This window comes from Channa argus, unplaced genomic scaffold, assembly GCF_033026475.1.
Source record: "Channa argus isolate prfri unplaced genomic scaffold, Channa argus male v1.0 Contig009, whole genome shotgun sequence".
NCBI classification, from domain to species: Eukaryota; Metazoa; Chordata; class Actinopteri; order Anabantiformes; family Channidae; genus Channa; species Channa argus.
Window position 1 is genome coordinate 1,413,291 of NW_027125228.1, and position 19,454 is coordinate 1,432,744.

General features: G+C 44.1%; 3 pseudogenes; all 3 read left to right on the forward strand.

Moving 5' to 3' along the window:
- Positions 1-307: 307 nt before the first annotated feature.
- LOC137110572 (5S ribosomal RNA) lies at positions 308-426 on the forward strand (annotated as a pseudogene).
- Positions 427-1,294: 868 nt separating this feature from the next.
- On the forward strand, positions 1,295-1,413 carry LOC137111282 (5S ribosomal RNA; annotated as a pseudogene).
- Positions 1,414-10,430: 9,017 nt separating this feature from the next.
- On the forward strand, positions 10,431-10,539 carry LOC137110967 (5S ribosomal RNA; annotated as a pseudogene).
- Positions 10,540-19,454: the final 8,915 nt, after the last annotated feature.

The window sequence follows — 19,454 nt, forward strand, 5'->3', positions numbered from 1 at the left end:
TATTTTGTTTATTATGTTGGCCTTGGTTCGCCCTGAGTTGTAGTGTCATGTTTTGTTTGACACTTTCTTTCGTTTAAAATAAATATCATTCTGTTGGAACATCTCAATCCTGGATTTTGGTTTGAGGATCGGAGAGGGAACATGCAAATTTATCTTTGTATGTTTCACCCTGACCCCCTAGACAGGGGCTTAACAGACCAGTACAGTTATAGTACTTTGTACTTTGCCACATTTATCTTCTTCTTAGCAAGTGTCATGCATTCTGCTTCTCCAGCGTTTTTAAGAGCTGTTGATGATGTCAAATGCATGTTACGGCCACACCGCTCTCTAAGCGCCCGATCTCGTCCGATCTCGGCAGCCAAATAGGGCCGGGCCTGGTTAGTACTTGGTAGGAAGACCGCCTGGGAATACCAGGTGCTGTAAGCTTTTTTGCTTGGGTTTACGGGCAGCTCAAGCTGGTGTTACTGCCTATTTATTCATAGAAATTGTTCTATATTTTCATCAAATTTTGTTCTTTCATTGCTGTTTTGCTACTTTATTGGTTTGTCAACCATCGTGCTTCATTACTAGTAGACCATGTTACGGTCCTGGCCATATGTGTTGTTTTTATTTTCTTGTTCTTATAGGTGCCCTGCCTGATTGGCCGGATTTGGGGGAAGTACAGGAAGCTGATTGGTCCATCCTACACTTCCTGGAGTTTTAAAAGTACGGTTCCCAACAGCTAGCGAGGCTCTTTCTGGCAGCAGCACCTGTTTGCTGTTCTTGGTTTCCAAATCTTATTTAGCATTTTTGAATTGTTAGGTTTTGTGCCGTGGTTTTGTTTATAAATTGTATATTTTGTAAATAGTATTAAATCTGTAGGGGTGGACTGCCATTTTTCTTTTGATTGTTTTCTCTTGTTTTCACATTAGGGAGTTAGGGTTAGCGACTATCTTTTGGTTTGTTTCTTTCTATCAGGCTAGCTAGCACTATCTGTGGGAAATGGCTTATTTTGTTTATTATGTTGGCCTTGGTTCGCCCTGAGTTGTAGTGTCATGTTTTGTTTGACACTTTCTTTCGTTTAAAATAAATATCATTCTGTTGGAACATCTCAATCCTGGATTTTGGTTTGAGGATCGGAGAGGGAACATGCAAATTTATCTTTGTATGTTTCACCCTGACCCCCTAGACAGGGGCGTAACAGACCAGTACAGTTATAGTACTTTGTACTTTGCCACATTTATCTTCTTCTTAGCAAGTGTCATGCATTCTGCTTCTCTAGCGTTTTTAAGAGCTGTTGATAATGTCAAATGCAGCTTACGGCCACACCGCTCTCTAAGCGCCCGATCTCGTCCGATCTCGGCAGCCAAATAGAGCCGGGCCTGGTTAGTACTTGGTAGGAAGACCGCCTGGGAATACCAGGTGCTGTAAGCTTTTTTGCTTGGGTTTACGGGCAGCACAAGCTGGTGTTACTGCCTATTTATTCATAGAAATTGTTCTATATTTTCATCAAATTTTGTTCTTTCATTGCTGTTTTGCTACTTTATTGGTTTGCCAACCATCGTGCTTCATTACTAGTAGACCATGTTACGGTCCTGGCCATATGTGTTGTTTTTATTTTCTTGTTCTTATAGGTGCCCTGCCTGATTGGCTGGATTGGGGGGCAGTACAGGAAGCTGATTGGTCCATCCTACACTTCCTGGAGTTTTAAAAGTATGGTTCCCAACAGCTAGCGAGGCTCTTTCTGGCATCAGCACCTGTTTGCTGTTCTTGGTTTCCAAACCTTATTTAGCATTTTTGAATTGTTAGGTTTTGTGCCGTGGTTTTGTTTATAAATTGTATATTTTGTAAATAGTATTAAATCTGTAGGGGTGGACTGCCATTTTCTTTGGACTGTTTTGATATTAGGGAGTTAGGGTTAGCGATTGTCTTTTGGTTTGTTTATTTCTATCAGGCTAGCTAGCACTTTCTGTGGGAAATGGCTTATTTTGTTTATTATGTTGGCCTTGGTTCGCCCTGAGTTGTAGTGTCATGTTTTGTTTGACACTTTCTTTCGTTTAAAATAAATATCATTCTGTTGGAACATCTCGATCCTGGATTTTGGTTTGGGGATCGGAGAGGGAACATGCTAATTTATCTTTGTATGTTGCACCCTGACCCCCTAGACAGGGGCGTAACAGACCAGTACAGTTATAGTACTTTGTACTTTGCCACATTTATCTTCTTCTTAGCAAGTGTCATGCATTCTGCTTCTCCAGCGTTTTTAAGAGCTGTTGATGATGTCAAATGCAGCTTACGGCCACACCGCTCTCTAAGCGCCCGATTGGTTGGTGAAGGAGGTGTGGTTTTGCTGAGAGATTGTGCTGCAGTGATTGAACTGTGTGCAAGCTGGCACTCATTCGGAGTGCTTTTTCATGTTTTGTTTTCCTCTCTTGCCTATCTAAATAGTGGATTTTGGGTTTCTTTGTGTCTTAATGTCCCCCCGGCGGACTTGGTCTGGTCGGGGGCGCCTTTCTTTTTTTTTGGTTTTTTTTTGGTTTTTAAGTGCAGCGAAGAACAGTGCTTGCAGTCTAGCGTGTGCCTTTCTGAATGGAAGGCGACGCGGAGAGGGGAGCACGAATGGCTGAGGTAACGCGCGGAGCTGTGGCGGCCAAAGTAAGAGATGGCGAAGAGAGGAGAAAGTGGCCAGAGCAAGCGAGAGGTGATCTGGTGAACGGAGCACAAGGAGGAGAAATCCGGGAATCAACAGGTGGACAGCTCTTGGGCCGTCCAGTATCAGAGAATGAAATGGTGACGACGATGGGAGGACGTGTGGTAGTAACCGGAAGACTGCTGGAGAGAGGAGCCGAAGTGGAGCATCGTTCTCGAGGCGCAATGCGAAGAGAAGGGAGGGAACAGACAGAGCTGGACACTGGCTCCGGCATGAGAAGTCCAGTATATGAGAGGGCTCTCACTGTTATGGCGGAAGTCCTGGGAGAGGAGAAACTCAAGACCATGGAGTTGTTAAGGGCACTCAAGGATATATGTGGAGGAATACACGCGCTACGGGAAACAGGGCAGAATAAGTTTGAAATAACAGTGAAGAGTGCAGCTGGCAAAAAGAGGCTTTTGGATGGGTTCAAGGTGGGGAGGGCGGTTGTCATGGTTAAGTCCCTGGCAACGGATGAGCTGGTGGTCTCTTTTCTTAATTTGCCGGCTTATATCAAGGACGAGGAGATTCTGGAAAAACTGGACGTGTGGGGGGTGAGAGCAATCTCTGCGATAAAAAGAAGAATGTGGCCAGGGACTGATGTGGCGGATGGCATGAGGTATGTCAAAGTTAAATTTACTGAGACTGTGCAATCCTTGCCGTATTCCACAAAGTTCTTGACTGCTACTGGCCCTGAATATTTCAGAGTCATACACAATAACCAGGTGAAAGTTTGTAGATTGTGTTTGCAGCAAGGCCACATAGTAAGAGACTGCCCGGACTTTGTGTGTGTTAAATGTGACAAAAAAGGCCATTATGCAAGAGAGTGTACTAGAATGGTGCCAAGATGTGTACTGTGCCACAACCTGGTGGATGAGTGTGAGTGTCAGGTTGAATGCAGTGGGGAAAGGGATGGGGAGAGGGAGGAGGATGGGGAGAGGAAGGAGGGGGGGGAGGAATGCAGGGCCCATACCTCGTACAGTGAGGATCGGGGGGGCGAGATGGAGGAAGAGCAAGACCTGGAAATAGGGAGTGAGGTGGGAACTATGGCGGGGCCAAGAGAAGAGATAATTAAGGAAACACAGCTTTCTGATGTTTTGGCTCAAGAGGAAGTATGGACAGGAAACAGTGCTGTGCTAGGGTCCAGTATGGATGCAGTGGTGCATGAGTTGAGGGAAGACACGGTGGGGCACCTTGATGAGGCTCGGCGGGACATGCTGGTCGGCTTTTCGCCAGGGCTCTTCTCCTGTAATGACTTAGCTCCCACCCCGAGTGGATACATTGAGACTGATGTTAGCACAGCCCCTCAGATAGGGGATAGGGACTCTGATTCGGACATGGATTTTTGGTGTGTGAAGCATATCAGGAAAAGGTCGCAGCAGGATAAGCTGGGAGGGCCTGGGAGAGGGAACAGAGCAAAGGAGAAGAAATATGTTAGAAAGTGAGTTTTTTTTTTCCCCCTTTAACATGTTATTGCACTCTCAAAATTTACAAGGGATGAAAAACCTTGATAGAATACGAGGGATGTGTGAAGATATGAGATGTGACATTTTATGTGTTCAGGAGTGTAGATGGTCCTTATCTATGATTGAAAATATTAAATCCTTCTGGAAGGGAGACTTGTTTTTCTCGCTTTCCTTGAACAACTCAGCTGGTGTAGCAATGTTTATAAAGCCAGGAATCTTCCAAAATATAACAGAAATATTTCAAGATGAGGATGGTCGACTGTTGGTAGTAGAGGTTGTGTATTGTGGTGCAACTTATAGAATCATAAACTTATATGGGCCGAATAATGGGCCTGAAAGAAGAGTTTTCTTCGAGCATTGCAAAAGGTGGACGGATCATCGCTCGGTGGTCATAGGGGATTGGAATGTGGTGCTGGCCAGAATGGATGTTGGGCCCGATAATAAATTTAAAGATGACACTAGTAGGTCGGCTGTATTTCAGTGGATACAGAAGTTTGACTTAATAGATGTGTGGAGAGTGTTGAACCCGGGCGCCCGTGCATACTCACGTAGACAAGTGGTGTTGGGCAGGCTGAAACAATCCCGGATTGACCTGTGTTTAGTAGCTTCGGGCTTAGTTAGGGGCTTAAGAGAGTGTGTGTATAGTTTTTGTGCCTGGAGTGATCATGCCACCTTGAAGGTGTCTCTGGCAGATGACAGCATGCGGAGGAATGGGGGATTATGGTGTCTGAATGTGGCCCTCCTGGAAGATAAACTCTGTAGGGATAAACTGCGGTCACTCCTCTCTGCCCTGTGTGATGAGAGTGAGTTCGCTGTTGACCTTATCGAATGGTGGGAGCGTGCCAAAGTGAAAATTAGGGGGAAATGTATAGTGCTGGGCAGAGAGAAAAGGCTGAGAGACAGAAAGGAGGAACTGGAGCTGAGGGATCGTATGAGAGAGGAGCTGGAGCTGGCTGAGGTGGAGAGTGACCGTCCTTTAAATGTTTACTTGGAGCTGAGAGAATGGCTGAGGGAATTGGATAGGAGGAAATGCAGGGGTGCAATGATCCGCAGTAGGGCACAGCACATGCTGAAAGGGGAGCGCTGTACAGCATTTTTTCTTGGGTTAGAGAAGAGGAGGCAGGCAAGAACATATATCTCAGGAATAGCAGATGCAGAAGGGAAGGTACAATCTGATATAGTGGACATTCTACACTCTGTGCAAGAGTTTTATACTACACTCTTTAGTAAACAAAATGGGTCACAAGGGAATATGGGTACAGTTTTGGGGAAAATCAGCCGCACTATCAGCCATGATGATGCAGCTTTCTGTGATGGTGAAATCCATCTGGCTGACGTAAGGGCTGCAATTACGGCCTTAAATAAGTCCAAAAGCCCAGGCTCAGATGGACTCTCAGCCGAATTCTATCAGTTATTCGGTGACCTCCTGGCCCCGATCCTCTGCAGGCTCTTCACAGCCATGCAGAGAGAGAACAGATGCGCAGAGACCTTTCTAAGGGGGGTGATTACTCTGGTATATAAAAACAAAGGAGTTAGAACAGACCTAGCGAACTACAGGCCAATCAGCCTGCTCAATACAGACTACAAAATCCTGGCAAAAGTGCTGGGGTTCAGACTTCGTGGGGTGATCGGGTCGATAATTGGACCGACCCAGACCTATAGCATTCCGGGGAGGGACATCGCGGACTGCATCTTGTCAACAAGGTTCTCTTTTGACAACCTGATGACAACGGGTGGTGTGTATGTGGGAGTGGATCTAGAGAAAGCTTTTGACAGAGTGAGACATGATTTCCTCTTCGGATGTCTTGAGGTGTTTGGGTTTGGGACAACTTTTAGAGGATGGGTGGAACTGCTGTATAGCCGGGCTACTAGTGTCGTCAAGTGTAACGGGTTCTTGACAGATCCCTTTCCTCTGGAAAGGTCAGTAAGGCAAGGCTGCCCCCTGTCAGCAATGCTCTATGCCATTGTAGCAGAGCCACTAGCACAATCAATTATCACCGATACCTTAATAACAGGAATCACATCTCCCAAGGGAAGTGAGTTTAAAATAGCTCAGTATGCTGATGACATTAGTATAATGGTCCGTGACAGGGACAGCTTAAGACGGGTGCTACAGCATTTAGAGGCATATGAGCAAGCCGCAGGGGCACGTATCAACAAGTCCAAATCTGTCATGATCGCAGGGCCGGGTGTGGATTTGGGAGACATCGAATGGGGTGTCCGGAGAGGAGACGCACAGATAAAGGTGCTGGGGATCTACATTAGTGCCCAGCAGGAGAATAGCACTAGGAAAACCTGGGAAGAGCTAATTGCATGGTGCAAGGCCACGCTGGGGCTGTGGAAGATGAGGGCCCTGGGATTAAAGGGCAAAGTGACAATTGTGAATGCGGTCATAGTTCCTAAGCTGGTCTACGCTATGCAGGTGTGCCATGTGCCGAGTGATGTTCTCGTCCGCTTGAGCGATGCAATAAGAGACTTCTTGTGGAAAGGTAGGGCAATGGTGATAGCTCACAAAACACTGGTCGGGCCATACTCAAGGGGTGGCCTCCAGCTGTGTGATTTGAAGACCAAGGTAGTGTCCTTAAGGATCAAATTATTCTGTAAATTGCTTTGTGACAAGACAGAAAGTATTTGGAAAGATTATTTGTACGGGGATTTGGTGAAAAGAGGGCGGTGTGGGATCTACAATCTGTGCAGCGTCTCGCTAGCCTGGCCCATTGTGGAGACCTGCCCGCTCTTCCAGGAGGCCGCAGAGGCATGGAGTACAATCTTGCCCCGCCTAGAGTGCGTGCTTACCTCAAAGTGGGATGTGTGGAACCAGCCCATTTTTGGGAATCCTAGACTTGGTGGGCGAGTGGGTTGCTTCATGGGCAGAGGGATATTAGCGGAGACATTGCACCAAGTAAGGGATCTGCTCAATCAGGAAGAGGCTGTGGACCCCGACGTTGTGTTTTGTAAGGTCAAAGCAAAGGGGTATAATATCAATAGGGGGAAAATTAAGAGCTTTTGTGACAGGATTTGGCAATGCATGCCACAGAATTGGAAGGAGCGATTGCAGGAGACAAAGAGTGTACAGGTGGGGGACGGCAGAGTTGAATTCTCTCTTATGTGTGACATAAAACATAGGAAATTTGTAGAGCTGCTGCCAAAATTCTGGTATATGCTGCTTCGTGATGCAATTTTCAAACAGCCCATGGCCCACTTAAGCTGGGTGCGAATTTTTCCCACACGCCCTGTATCTGACATCTGGGTTACGTTGCATCAGAAGTGGCTACCCCCTGCAGTACTGAATTCCAATTACCTTCTGCGCCATAGGAGGGTGCTCGTCTCTGTCGTCCTACACCAGATTAGCAAAGAGAAGTACGAATGAACGTGTGCAGTCTGTAAAAGGGAGGAAGAGGATTTTGACCATTTCATGTTGTATTGCACTGTGACACAGTGGTTTAGAGAATGGGTGAAGAGCTTACTGAATCGGAAATGTAGAGCATCGATACTTCCGGGGGAAGCATGGGATTGGGTGTGGTGCTTTGGGGTGCAGAAAGGACAAACAACAGCAAATACGGAGTTGATTAACTTCTTGCTGAGTGTAGCAAGGCATGTTCTGTACATTTCCAGGAACTATGCTCTTTTTGGGAACAAAATAATAAGTAGAGTGGTATTCTTTCAGAGCCTAGTGACAAACTACGTGAAGATTCTCTTTTCGGCTGACCAAGAGGGTTTTATCAAGAGGTTCGGGGGACATAATGACTTGTGTGGTTTGGATAGCAGAGGAGGCTTAACTATTGATTTTGGTTGAACTGAAAGGAATTCTTGTCAGGGGCAACAACATCGGCTGTTTTCTGTCCTTTTTGTGCACTCGAGCTTGCACTCATACTTGAGCGTTTCAGGTATTCATGTTGGTTGTTGAGCAATATTCTGATTTACTGGAAAAAAAAGGAAAAGAATGATGTGGGGGGGAAACGGGAATATGAGTGTGTATGTATGTATGTATGTGTATGTGTTTGTATATTATGTATGTGTATGTGTGTGTATATTATGTATGTGTATGTGTATGTATGTATATATGATTATGTAGATAGATAAATATAGGGGGATATTCATACCCACACATTGTAGACAAGCAATATATCTATTGATATATATATTTTACAATAGGGAAATAGGTCTTGCTTTAAGTTGTTTAATTTAGTTGAAAGTCCTATGGATGTAATGTTTTGTTTACTTGTCTCTGTGTATACTTAATTTTTTTTGTGTAAAGTGTATTTTTGATAATAAAAAGATAATAAAAAAAAAAGCGCCCGATCTCGTCCGATCTCGGCAGCCAAATAGAGCCGGGCCTGGTTAGTACTTGGTAGGAAGACCGCCTGGGAATACCAGGTGCTGTAAGCTTTTTTGCTTGGGTTTACGGGCAGCACAAGCTGGTGTTACTGCCTATTTATTCATAGAAATTGTTCTATATTTTCATCAAATTTTGTTCTTTCATTGCTGTTTTGCTACTTTATTGGTTTGTCAACCATCGTGCTTCATTACTAGTAGACCATGTTACGGTCCTGGCCATATGTGTTGTTTTTATTTTGTTGTTCTTATAGGTGCCCTGCCTGATTGGCCGGATTGGGGGGCAGTACAGGAAGCTGATTGGTCCATCCTACACTTCCTGGAGTTTTAAAAGTACGGTTCCCAACAGCTAGCGAGGCTCTTTCTGGCAGCAGCACCTGTTTGCTGTTCTTGGTTTCCAAACCTTATTTAGCATTTTTGAATTGTTAGGTTTTATGCCGATCTCATCCGATCTCGGCAGCCAAATTGAGCCGGGCCTGGTTAGTACTTGGTAGGAAGACCGCCTGGGAATACCAGATGCTGTAAGCTTTTTTGCTTGGGTTTACGGGCAGCACAAGCTGGTGTTACTGCCTATTTATTCATAGAAATTGTTCTATATTTTCATCAAATTTTGTTCTTTCATTGCTGTTTTGCTACTTTATTGGTTTGTCAACCATCGTGCTTCATTACTAGTAGACCATGTTACGGTCCTGGCCATATGTGTTGTTTTTATTTTGTTGTTCTTATAGGTGCCCTGCCTGATTGGCCGGATTGGGCGGCAGTACAGGAAGCTGATTGGTTTATCCTACACTTCCTGGAGTTTTAAAAGTACGGTTCCCAACAGCTAGCGAGGCTCTTTCTGGCAGCAGCACCTGTTTGCTGTTCTTGGTTTCCAAACCTTATTTAGCATTTTTGAATTGTTAGGTTTTATGCCATGGTTTTGTTTATAAATTGTATATTTTGTAAATAGTATTAAATCTGTAGGGGTGAACTGCCGTTTTCTTTGGACTGTTTTCACATTTGGGACTTAGGGTTAGCGACTGTCTTTTGGTTTGTTTATTTCTATCAGGCTAGCTAGCACTTTCTGTGGGAAATGGCTTATTTTGTTTATTATGTTGGCCTTGGTTCGCTCTGAGTTGTAGTGTCATGTTTTGTTTGACACTTTCTTTCGTTTAAAATAAATATCATTCTGTTGGAACATCTCGATCCTGGATTTTGGTTTGGGGATCGGAGAGGGAACATGCTAATTTATCTTTGTATGTTGCACCCTGACCCCCTAGACAGGGGCGTAACAGACCAGTACAGTTATAGTACTTTGTACTTTGACACATTTATCTTCTTCTTAGCAAGTGTCATGCATTCTGCTTCTCCAGCGTTTTTAAGAGCTGTTGATGATGTCAAATGCAGCTTACGGCCACACCGCTCTCTAAGCGCCCGATCTCGTCCGATCTCGGCAGCCAAATAGGGCCGGGCCTGGTTAGTACTTGGTAGGAAGTGAGGCTCTTTCTGGCAGCAGCACCTGTTTACTGTTCTTGGTTTCCAAACCTTATTTAGCATTTTTGAATTGTTAGGTTTTGTGCCGTGGTTTTGTTTATAAATTGTATATTTTGTAAATAATATTAAATCTGTAGGGGTGAACTGCCAATTTCTTTCGTTTAAAATAAATATTCTGTTGGGGCCTGGTTAGTACTTGGTAGGAAGACCGCCTGGGAATACCAGGTGCTGTAAGCTTTTTTGCTTGGGTTTACGGGCAGCACAAGCTGGTGTTACTGCCTATTTATTCATAGAAATTGTTCTATATTTTCATCAAATTTTGTTCTTTCATTGCTGTTTTGCTACTTTACTGGTTTGTCAACCATCGTGCTTCTTTACTACTAGACCAGTACCGTTTTAGTAGTTTGCCACATTTATCTTCTTCTTAGCGAGTGTCATGCATTCTGCTTCTCTAGCGTTTTTAGGAGCTGTTGATGATATCAAATGCAGCTTACGGCCACACTGCTCTCGAAGCGCCCGATCTCGGCAGCCAAATAGGGCCGGGCCTGGTTAGTACTTGGTAGGAAGACCGCCTGGGAATACCAGGTGCTGTAAGCTTTTTTGCTTGGGTTTACGGGCAGTACAAGCTGGTGTTACTGCCTATTTATTCATAGAAATTGTTCTATATTTTCATCAAATTTTGTTCTTTCATTGCTGTTTTGCTACTTTATTGGTTTGTCAACCATCGTGATTCATTACTAGTAGACCATGTTACGGTCCTGGCCATATGTGTTGTTTTTATTTTGTTGTTCTTATAGGTGCCCTGCCTGATTGGCCGGATTGGGGGGCAGTACAGGAAGCTGATTGGTCCATCCTACACTTCCTGGAGTTTTAAAAGTATGGTTCCCAACAGCTAGCGAGGCTCTTTCTGGCAGCAGCACCTGTTTACTGTTCTTGGTTTCCAAACCTTATTTAGCATTTTTGAATTGTTAGGTTTTGTGCCGTGGTTTTGTTTATAAATTGTATATTTTGTAAATAATATTAAATCTGTAGGGGTGAACTGCCAATTTCTTTCGTTTAAAATAAATATTCTGTTGGGGCCTGGTTAGTACTTGGTAGGAAGACCGCCTGGGAATTCCAGGTGCTGTAAGCTTTTTTGCTTCGGTTTACGGGCAGCACAAGGTGGTGTTACTGCTTACTTATTTATAGAAATTGTTCTATATTTTCATCAATCTTTGGTCTTTCATTGCTGTTTTGCTCCTTTTTTGGTTTTTCAAACATTGTGCTTCATTACTAGTAGACCAGTACAGTTATAGTACTTTGTACTTTGCGACATTTATCTTGTTTTTAGCAAGGGTCATGCATTCTGCTTCTCCAGCGTTTTCAAGAGCTGTTGATGATATCAAATGTAGCCTACGGCCACACCGTTCTCGAAGCGCCCGATTGGAGGAGGACAGGGGTATGGTGTTTCTGAGTCATGGTGCTGCAGGAAGAGACACGTATGTGAGCTGCTTCCCGTGTGACGTGCATTTTTCGTTTTCTTATCTGTTTTTTGCCTATCCAGTGTAGTGCGTTTGACATTGCATTAATTATTTTTATTAAACCCCCCGGCGGAGTTTCTCCTTTCAGGGGTGCCTTTATATTTCGTGGTTTTTCTAGTTTTTGAACTGTTTTTTTGTTTTTTTACACGTGCTTTCTGATAAACCGCTCATAATGGAGAACGGCAGAGGCATACGAGAAGAAGAAGCCTGTTTAACAGTAGCTGGAAAGCGTTACGTCGCGGTACGAGTTGACTGTGTTGGCTGAGGTGGTGGGGGAAGAGAAAGTTAAGACAATGGAACTGCTGAGAGCAATACGTGATGTATGTGGAGGCATTGTTGCATTGCGTGAGACAGGGCTGAATAAATATGAGCTGACAGTCAAGAGCGAAGCTGGAAAGAAAAGACTTTTAGATGGATTTAAAGTGGGTAGAGCAGTGGTGATGGTGAAAACTTTAGTTATTGATGAATTGGTGGTGTCATTTTTGAATTTGCCTGCTGTGATGCCCACAGCCTCGGACACACCCTAAATTTGTTTGGTAATGTTTTCACTTACCTTTTTCCTTAAGTTTGGTTTCTTGTTATTAAGTTTAAGTTGTATTAATTGAATTTCTCTTTTTCTTGTGTTATCATTTTGCTGATACGGGCGTGTTGGCCATCCAGATAAAAGATTGGATTGAGGCCTTTGTAGACTTTAAATACTACCTACTGGGCCTGGATTGTACCAAGTACCCCGTTTGACGCGGGGAGGGGAAAATATGGGGAATATGTTTCCTTAGACGTTATAGGTTATTAAATGTTGTTTGGTTCATTATTTTGTTATTGCTTTTTCATATTTGAGTAATGGGATGATGTTGGTAAACTGTTTGTCTAGAGTTTGTTTATAATTTGTCCAGTTATAGTTATGTCTACCCCTTGTGTGTCATATTGGTTTGGCCAGCCAGTATATATGTTGCCCCTTGTGTGTCACTCAGGTTAGGTCTGTTTTGTCTCTGTTGTGATTAGAACTTATGTTGTAATTTCAGTTTGATAGTTTAAGTTCAGCTATCTTTTGTTGACCTCTTTTAGGGCCCACATTTTGTTAATAAATTGAAATTTCTTTGTATATGTTGCATTTGGGTAAATAAAACCCATTTTCTTTGTGACTTTACTCCTGTGTCCTGTGTCTACCTGCTTGGTCCCTGACATTTGGTGGCAATGGTGGGATCATTCAGTACAGGACACAGGAGTTTTTTTTTCTTTTCCCCTCAATTTTTCCCCTTTTGTTAATTATTTGGAATGAAGCCTCGAAAAGGAGGACAGACAGATGGAAGAGGTGTCCAAAATCAGCAGGCTGGTTTAGAGGAACCAATTAATGACATGGAAGAGGAAGCTTCTGGAGGGGCTAAGACTGAGGGTGAAGGTAAAGAGCCTAACATTTCGGATCTGTTTGCAATCCTTCAGACCCTCATGGGGCAGCAAGAAGCACGTGAGGCTCAAAATAAAGTGGAAGCTGCAAGGCAGGAACAACGGTATAAAGCACTACAACATCAGTTCCAATTGTTGCAGCCCCTCAGACCCATCAGAGACAAGTCACCAGTGTGGGTAAGTCTCCCACAAGGGAGACTGAGCCAGCAAAGTTATTTTCAAAACCTTATGGCAAACTGCCAGTATGTTATCTCTGTGGGCAAGGGGGCCATACTAAACCAGTCTGTCCAAAAAATCCTGTTAAGCTAACTCAGATGTGCTTGGTACCTCGATATACTGTTGAACCTAGAACTGAGGGTAGTCAAAAAATGAGATTGACAACAGTTGAAGTTAATGGACAGCTGTTGAGGGTTTAATTGATACTGGCAGTGATCAGACTTTGGTGCATAGTAAAATGCTACCACCTAACATGGTATGTGTTAAAGAGACAGTTCAGATTTGCTGTGTGCATGGCGACAAAAAACCTTATCCTACAGCAGATGTGTATTTAAAGGTGCATGGACAGGTCTACCTTCTGAATGTCGGAGTTGTACAGAATTTACCATTTTCAGTGGTATTAGGTCGTGATCTGCCAGTACTCTTGGATTTGTTATACTTAACCCAAAAATGCTGTGTGGCTATGACTAGAGCTCAATCTAAGAAGTCAGATCAGCTTCTAGAAACACTTAGTGCCTTGCCCTTCTTTGATGCTGACCTGGAGGCGGCACCCGGGAAGTCTCGGAAGTCACGCAGAGAGAGGAGGCAGGAAAAGTTCCAACGTACAGTTGTTAAACCAGCAGTTGATCCTGTGCCTGAGGTACAGGTAGACTTTAAGGTTCCTACCAACATTACTAGCTTGCAACAAAATGATCCAGCTTTGAGCCCACTATTGCAGAAGGCAAAAGAGAGGAAGAAAGGTACTGTGGCTGACTGCAATCTAGAGGAAGAATTCTATTTACATAATGGTGTGCTTTATCGTCAGCAGGGAGCAGCCAGCCAGCTAGTTGTCCCCCAGGCTGCTCGGGAGGGTGTTCTTACTCTGGGTCATTCTGTTCCCTGGGCTGGCAACTTGGGAAAGCACAAAACCACAGCACGTATTAAACGACAATTTTATTGGCCTGGTATGCGTACTGATGTTGCTCAATTTTTTAAGAGTTGCCCTCAGTGCCAGAGGACTTCATCCAACACCCCCTCCAGAGCTCCTCTCCAGCCTCTTCCAATCATCTCTACCCCTTTTGAACGCTTGGGCATGGACATTGTTGGTCCAGTGGAGAATACCAGGTGCTGTAAGCTTTGTGCTTGGGTTTACGGGCAGCACAAGCTGGTGTTACTGCTTACTTATTTATAGAAATTGTTCTATATTTTCATCAATCTTTGGTCTTTCATTGCTGTTTTTCTACTTTATTGGTTTGTCAACTGTCGTGGCAAAGTCTGTAAGGCAAGTTAGGAGGCAAAAAGGCAACTTACAAGTGAATGACAACGGTGAATTTAATCAGCAAAATAGAGAAACATGCAGAGCAGAACAGAGCTACATTCTAGAGTGGGCCAATCTGATTGACCAAGATGTGTAGGTTGTTCAGCCTTTTATACATACAACTTAACAGCTGGGTTCACACAAAGAACAAAGGGATGAGTCAATGCAAATCAACCTTCATACAATGCGGTCAGGAGTCTTGATTAGCAAGTTCATGTCACTTTGTTCTTTTGTTTCAATTGTCTTTTAAGTCCTTGGGATTGATGATTTATGCTGGTTCCCGTGGGCTCCCTTCTGGGAAGCAAATGTTCAGGTGTAGGTAGTTTTATAGTTGATATCTAACTAACACACTTCTTTGTATGGCCAGAGACAGGATGTCTTGCTGGGGAGCAAAAGGTGAGGAGGCCCTGGTGTAAGCAGGTTTGATACTGGGTCTGCCAAAAGTGTGAAACGTTGAAACAGTGTTACCTAGATTATGAAATTTCCCTCACAAAAGTTAGTCGCTGCTGATCCTGGTAGTTCTCTGGGGGAAACACTGGGCTGGGGATGGGGTTGTTTACCCAGGGGCCTGGAAGGCAGCAGCTTGCTGCGGCTGGTCCTGGTACCCCTGGGTGCCCCACTCTTCCCTTAGAATCAGTAGTATGGGCACAGGGAATACCCCATTATTCCCTTGGGAGACCTGGGAAGGCCGCAGCTTGCTGCGGCTGGTCCTGGTCCTCCTTGGAGGTGCCCAGGGATGGGCTGGGTGAAAATTGAGGTTGAGCCGGGAAGGCAGCAGCTCGCTGCGGCTGGTCCTGGAGCTCCCTGGATGTTTACTCCACCTACATTTCACTGAAAGAAGAAGAGCAGGAGTAGGAAGAAGAGAGCCATCTTCTCGACCTTACCTAGGCAGATTGGAGTAACCTAACAGTGCCAACAACCAATCTGCAAACCTGAACAAGGAGCAAAAGTGCGGCCCTCCACTTGGACAATACACGGAATGCAACAATCTACAACTTCAGCAACCTTAAACCAGGTCAGATCTTCTGTCCAACAGCGGATATTAAATTACACACCATCTCAACTGGACAAAATTAATCGTCTAAATGTTCCTCGTTAAAAACTGCTAAACCTAACTACAATAACTAGAAGCAAACGTACGTATTGCTCCAACTAGCTCTGATGCCGCTAACCCTAATTGTTCCCTAACCCTAACCAGTCGAAACCAATACCTAACCCTAAAGACTCTGAAACTGTTGCCTAAACTCCAACTAGCCCTGATGTCGCTGACCCTAATCATCCCCTAACCCTAACAGCTCCGTCTTCATGCCTAATCCCAAACAGTTGGAACCCACTCAGCGCTGTCAGAAACACTCGTCTTGAAAAGGCGGACAATCCTCTTCCCATCAGAGGCATCCAAACGTCTACCAGCTCAACAAACAGCTGTCTCAGGACCTCCTGGGTACTGTCTTTTATGACAGTCTCTAAACAAGAAAATTATTCAACTCAAAGTCTATCTGATTCCAAAACAACACAGCTGTCACAGGGCCTCCTGGGGGCTATGTTTAATGTTAATGTCAGCACAAGTTAATGTAGTCAACTCAAAGTCTATTTGACTCCAAAACAGCACGGCTGTCTCAGGGCCTCCTGGGGGCTGTGTTTAATGTTAATTTCAAGACAAGCTAATGTAGTTGACTCCAAAACAGCACAGCTGTCTCAGGGCCTCCTGGGGGCTGTGTTTAATGTTAATTTCAACACAAGCTAATGTAGTTCACTCCAAAACAGCATAGCTGTCTCAGGACCTCCTGAGTGCTGTTGTTAAACTTAACCACTGCAATTAGGAAATAGTCTTTACCGCAACAAAAGTTTATCAGTCTGCAAAAATCTTTCTCCATACAGCTGTCTCAGGGCCTCCTGGGGGCTGTGTTTAATGTTAATTTCAACACAAGCTAATGTAGTTGACTCCAAAACAGAACAGCTGTCTCAGGGCCTCCTGGGGGCTGTGTTTAATTTTAATTACAACACAAGCTAATGTAGTTGACTCCAAAACAGAATAGCTGTCTCAGGGCCTCCTGTGGGCTGTTGGTAAACTTAACAACTGCAATTAAGAAATTGTCTTTACCGCGACAAAAGTTGACCAGTCTGCAAAAATCTTTCTCCACACAGCCTTCTCAGGGCCTTTTGGGGGCTGTGATTAATGTTAATTTTAACACAAGCTAATGTAGTTGACTACAAAACAGCACAGCTGTCTCAGGGCATACTGGGGGCTGTGTTTAATGTTATTTTCAACACAAGCTGATGTAATTGACTCCAAAACAGCACAGCTGTCTCAGGGCCTCCTGGGGGCTGTGTTTAATGTTAATTTCAACACAAGCTAATAAAATTGTCTCCAAAAAAGCACAGCTCTCTCAGGGCCTCCTGGGAGCTGTTGTTAAACTTAAATACTGCAATTAGGAAATCGTCTTTACCGCGACAAAAGTCTATCAGTCTGCAACAGTCTTTCTCCACACAGCTGTCTCAGGGCCTCCTGGGGGCTGTGTTTAATGTTAATTACAACATAAGCTAATGTAGTTGACTCCAAAACGGCACAGCTGTCTCAGGGCCTCCTGGGGGCTGTGTTTAATGTTAATTTCAACATAAGCTAATGTAGTTGACTCCAAAACAGCACAGTTGTCTCAGGGCCTCCTGGGGACTGTTGTTAAACTTAACCAATGCAATTAGGAAATCGTCTTTCCTGCGACAAAAGTCTAACAGTCTGCTAAAGTCTTTCTCCACACAGCTGTCTCAGGGCCTCCTGAGGGCTATGTTTAATGTTAATTTCAACATAAGCTAATGTAGATGACTCCAAAACAGCACAGCTGTCTCAGGGCCTCCTGGGGGCTGTTGTTAAACTTAACCACTGCAATTAAGAAATAGTCTTTACCGCAACAAAAGTTTATCAGTCTGCAACAATCTTTCTCCATACAGCTGTCTCGGGCCTCCTGGGGGCTGTGTTTAATGTTAATTTCAACACAAGCTAATGAAATTATCTCCAAAAAAGCAAAGCTCTCTCAGGGCCTCCTGGGGGCTGTTGTTAAATTTAACAACTGAAATTAAGAAATCGTCTTTACCGCGACAAAAGTCTATCAGTGTGCAAAAACCTGTCTCCACACAGCTGTCTCAGGGCCTCCTGGGGGCTGTGTTTAATGTTAATTTCAACACAAGCTAATGTAGTTGACTCCAAAACAGCACAGCTGTCTCAGGGCCTTCTGGGGGCTGTGTTTAATGTTATTTTCAACACAAGTTAATGTAGTTTGCTCCAAAACAGCACAGCTGTCTCAGGGCCTCCTAGGGGCTGTTGTTAAACTTAACCACTGCAATTAGGAAATAGTCTTTACCGCGACAAAAGTTTATCAGTCTGCAAAACTTTTTCTCCATACAGCTGTCTCAGGGCCTCCTGGGGGCTGTGTTTAATGTTAATTATAACACAAGCTAATGTAGTTGACTCCAAAACACCACAGCTGTCTCAGGGCCTCCTGGGGGCTGTGTTTAAGGTTAATTTCAACACAAGCTAATAAAATTGTCTCCAAAAAAGCACAGCTCTCTCAGCCGTGCTGGGGGCTGTGTTCAATGTTATTTTCAACACAAGCTGATGTAATTGACTCCAAAACAGCACAGCTGTCTCAGGGCCTCATCGGGGCTGTTGTTAAACTTAACAACTGCAATTAGGAAATTATCTATACCGCGACAAAAATCGACCAGTCTGCAAAAATCTTTCTCCACACAGCTGTCTCAGGGCCTCCTGGGGGCTGTGTTTAATGTTAATTTCAACACAAGCTAATGTAGTTGACTCCAAAACAGCACAGTTATCTCAGGGCCTCCTGGGGGCTGTGTTTAATGTTAATTTCAACACAAGCTAATGTAGTTTTCTCCAAAACAGCACAGCTGTCTCAGGGCCTCCTGGGGGCTGTGTTTAATGTTAATTTCAACACAAGCTAATGTAGTTTTCTCCAAAACAGCACAGCTGTCTCAGGGCCTCCTGGGGGCTGTGTTTAATGTTAATTTCAACACAAGCTAATGTAGTTTTCTCCAAAAAAGGACAGCTGTCTCAGGGCCTCCTGGGGGCTGTGTTTAATGTTAATTTCAACACAAGCTAATGTAGTTTTCTCCAAAACAGCACAGCTGTCTCAGGGCCTCCTGGGGGCTGTGTTTAATGTTAATTTCAACACAAGCTAATTTAGTTTTCTCCAAAAAAGGACAGCTGTCTCAGGGCCTCCTGGGGGCTGTGTTTAATGTTAATTATAACACAAGATAATGTAGTTGACTCCAAAACAGCACAGCTGTTTTTGACTCCATAACGGCACAGCTGTCTCAGTGCCTCCTTGGGGCTGTGTTTAATTTTAATTACAACACAAGCTAATGTAGTTGACTCCAAAACAGCACAGTTGTCTTATGGCCTCCTGGGGACTGTTGTTAAACTTAACCACTGCAATTAGGAAATCGTCTTTCCTGCGACAAAAGTCTATCAGTCTGCAAAAGTCTTTCTCCACACAGCTGTCTCAGGGCCTCCTGAGGGCTGTGTTTAATGTTAATTTCAACATAAGCTAATGTAGTTGACTCCAAAACAGCACAGTTGTCTCAGGGCCTCCTGGGGACTGTTGTTAAACTTAACCACTGCAATTAGGAAATCGTCTTTCCTGCGACAAAAGTCTATCAGTCTGCAAAAGTCTTTCTCCACACAGCTGTCTCAGGGCCTCCTGGGGGCTGTGTTTAATGTTAATTACAACATAAGCTAATGTAGTTGACTCCAAAATGGCACAGCTGTCTCAGGGCCTCCTGGGGGCTGTGTTTAATGTTAATTTTAAAACAAGCTGATGTAATTTACTCCAAAACAGCACAGCTGTCTCAAGGCCTCCTGGGGGCTGTGTTTAATGTTAATTTCAACACAAGCTAATGTAGTTGACTCCAAAACAGTACAGCTGTCTCAGTGCCTACTGGGGGCTGTGTTCAATGTTAATTTCAACACAAGCTGATGTAATTGACTCCAAAACAGCACAGCTGTCTCAGGGCCTCCTGGGGGCTGTTGTTAAACTTAACCACTGCAATTAAGAAATAGT